Source organism: Suricata suricatta, chromosome 14, assembly GCF_006229205.1.
Source record: "Suricata suricatta isolate VVHF042 chromosome 14, meerkat_22Aug2017_6uvM2_HiC, whole genome shotgun sequence".
Lineage (NCBI taxonomy): Eukaryota > Metazoa > Chordata > Mammalia > Carnivora > Herpestidae > Suricata > Suricata suricatta.
The window spans coordinates 72,543,931-72,547,783 of NC_043713.1; positions in this window are offsets into that span (position 1 = coordinate 72,543,931).

The window sequence follows — 3,853 nt, forward strand, 5'->3', positions numbered from 1 at the left end:
CGAGCAGCCGCCTCTCCAGGCCTGGGCCGCGAGTGCCGGGCGGAGGGCGCTCGGGCCCTGCGGGGCCCCCGCGGTGCGACCCTGTCCGGGCAGCCGGCCTGGGTTTACTGTGCGGGAGCCTGAGAGTGTCGCCCCGGCTGGGTGTGGAGCCGTGACCTCTATTTGGGGGTGACTTTCAGTGAGATTGTAGGTGCCCGTGTGACCTCTGTTTGGGGGTGGCCCTGCGTGAGACTGTGTGTGTGTGTGTGAGAGAGAGAGAGAGAGAGAGAGAGAGAGACTGATCCCCGTCTGGGGGTGACAGTGTGGGAGACACGGTGTGCGACTGGGACTCCTAATTGGCGACTGTGGGAGATGCTGGTTCTGAGATTGGTGGCCCTGTGACTGGTCTAGGCCCCTACCCCGTGGTCCTGGCTGTGTATGTGAGACTGTGTGTGACGGTGGCCGGTCTGCTGGGAAACTGTACCGGCCTAATGCTGTGACAGAGGCCCCCCGGGGGGAGGGGTGCCCCTGGGAATGTTTGAGATGGTTTCTCCGACTGCATGCCCCTGGAGGTCTGCCCCTCCGGAGCTCGTGTCACTGAGTGTCAGTGGCCAAGTGCCAGCTCACTCGGTGACTGGGTGTCTTGTCTTTGTGTGTGCCTGAGTTTGGATTTTTCCCTTGGGGGAAAAAAGTCTTGGGGACTGCACGTTTGTGTGTGTCTGCTGTGTGGCTGGGGCAGGTTCCAGGGTTCCTGTACTTGCAGGGGTGCATTGTGGGGGCTGAGAGTCGAGGCACCCTGCCCGGTTGTGCGTATGTCCAACCCGGTGCAACCAGGCCTGCGTTGGCCAGCCCCTTCCCCTGGGGTAGATTGGGGAATGGGTCCTCCGAGCCTGGGACCTCCAGCAGATGCAGGGCTGACCCTCTTGTCCCCTGCTGTCCCACCTTCTCTGGGAGAGCAGTGGCCTCTGGTCTACCCTCCCATCCATTGCACAGCCGAGTGTTGGCCTAAAGATAGAGCAGCTGGAGGAGGAGTTTGGGGACTGTTTAGAGAAGGAGAGAAGGCTGGCGGAGCCCTGCAGGCCCCGGAAGTGGCCTCCCCAGCAGCTGAGCATTCCAGCCCCTTCTCTGTGGGGGAAATTGATAACACAGAAAGGTTTGTGTGTGTTTGCAAGAGACGGGGACAGAAGAGGAACTAGTTGGGGTGCAGCGGCCGGGCAGCCCTTGAGCCTGTCTCGCCAGGAGCAGTGGGAACGTTTTCAGAGAGGGTGCAAGACTGAACCCCGACGCGCAGCCCTCGCTCCTTCAGGAGAGGCCATTAACGAGGTCCCTTGTCTGCAGACAGGATCCTGCAACTCCTCGCAGGGAAAAGAACACGGGTGGCTGGTTGCCGGTCACTGAGAATTTAAGCAGCAGTGGCTTCTCTCCTCCCCACGCAGGCATCTGTTCTCCTCCATCTGCTGATTTGCAGTTCACAGAGGACTTCCAAGCACTTAATCTCACATTCCCTTCTCAAAAACTGTGAGGCGAGGGAAGGGTTCGGCTTCCGCAAGGGATTATACACAAGACCTCTCAGTCCCGTTCTTGGATTCTAGTCCTGATCTAGTCTTGCCTGACACAGTTTTGGTTTTGGTTTATTGGTTTTAATTTTATTTATTTACTTATTTATTTTTAATTTTATTTATTTATTTTTTAATTTTATCTACTTATTTATTTAGAGAGAGGGAGAGAGAGGATCCCAGGCAGGCTCTGCACTGTGAGTGCAGGGCCCAACGCGGGGCTCGAACTCACGAATCGTGAGATCATGCCATGAGCCTAAATCAAGAGTTGGATGCTTAACTGACCAAGCCAACTGGGTGCCCCTGAGACATCAGTTTTTGAATTTTATGTTGTCATCTCTTAGCTGAGATAGAAGTCACGTATCATCAGTTCACCATTCCAGACTATACGACTCAGCACCTTTTAGTATATTCATAGGGTTCCACGACCTTTACCACGGTCTTGTGCCGGAGATTTTCAGCACTCCCAAAAAGAACCCCCATACCCCTTCGCCATCACCTGCAGCCCCCCTTCCCGCCCTTACACTGCTTTCCCCAGCCTCTGGGTTCCCACTAATATTCATGCTGTCTCCATATAGAGTTGCTTGTTCTGGACATTTCGTATGAGTAGAATCATACAATAAGGTGACTTTTTGTGTCCGGCTTCTGTCACTTAGCATAATGTCCGCAAGGTTCAACCATGTTGCAGCATGGGTTAATACTTCACTCCTTTTTTGACTGCCAAATAATATTCCACTGTATGGGCGAATCACATGTGGGACATTTGGGTAGTCTCCACTAGACACTATCTATCTATTTATTTATTTATTTATTCATTTTCACATTTATTTATTTTTGAGAGATAGAAAGAGACAGAGCACAAGTCAGGGAGGGGCAGAGAGAAGGAGACACAGAATCCAAAACAGGCTCCAGGCTCTGAGCTGTCAGCACAGAGCCTGACATGGGGCTTGAACTCACAAACTGTGAGATCATGACCTGAGCTGAAGTCAGACGCTCAACTAACTGACTGAGCCACCCAGGCGCCTGTAGACACATTTAAAAGTGTCACGGAGAGCATTATTTTTACCAAGTGCCGATGACCGAGTAAACCTGAGAATAAAACTTAGCCACCTTTTATTTACGGTTAGTAGAGCAGCAGCATTAACTGCCCAGTGAACTAGCCGAGGTTCCCTGGAAGGCCAGGCTTTCTTCTAGGTGGGTGAGGTGCGAAGAACCGAGATGACCCGCATAGGCACGGGGACATGGAGTCAGGAGAAGCGGGTCCCGGCCGCCTGGACCTCCGCTCTGACAATCCTTTGGCCTCCGCTCCTGCTAAAGGGCTGACTTCCCTTTTAACGTGTGTGTCCTTGGCCACATACAGCTTTCTTCTCTGGAATAACTGACCTTACACCGCCTTCATTTCCCTCCCGGGAACCCCAGAGAGTGACCGAGAATGAAGTGGCTTTGGGGTGTGTACCCCGAAATCACTTCCTTACTGCTCAAAACGCCGCGGCTCCTCTGAGTCAGAGACTCTCCAGGCGGCTGGTTCCTGACTCAGCCCATTCAGCGTGGGAATGGGGAACTCAGCCTGACCAGCACAGGAGCACCCCCTCTCGATTTGTTCCCCTCCCTCCCCATCCTCAGTGCTCTCTCATTTATGTCATTTTTACTGTCAATCTTATCTTGTTCCTTTGTGGGAACAAGCAGAAAGCACAACAGCAGATAAATCAATAACTTTCAGGAATGGATTGTGACAATGTTGTTTTTGACAAGCGTTCAGGGTGACTAAGTTTTGTGGGCAGATCTCCAGTCTCTCTTTCTTGGGGGGGTGGGGTGTTGGATCAGGGTTTCTCAACTTTGGCACTGCTGATGTTGGGACCAGAAAATTCGATGTCTTGTGCATCGTGACATGTTTAGCATCACCCGGGCCTCTACGCACTAGACGCCAACAGCATCTTCTCAGAAGAGTCTCCGGACATTGCCCAGTGTCCCCTGTTGAGAAAAATTGTCCCTGGTTGAGGACCACTGGGTCAGACCCAACATTCTTTTCTAAGTTTGTGTTGTGTAGTTGTTTGCGCTTGGCCTGGGGATGGAAGCTCCCGGCCCCGTGGTCAGTGAAGGCTTGCCTGACTTTTCCATTTCTTCTCTGTGGGGTAGGGACATGAGAACTGATTGGCCACCATGTCCCCTGCGCCACAATACGGTACATACAGGATCGTAATAAAGCTCAGGGACTCCGGGACTCTCTGGTGGATTTCTCCTTCCTTGTTGGAACTGCCACCTCTGCTGTGTGTCCCTTGCCACTTGGGCCCCTTCCTCCCATGAGCTCCGTACTCTTC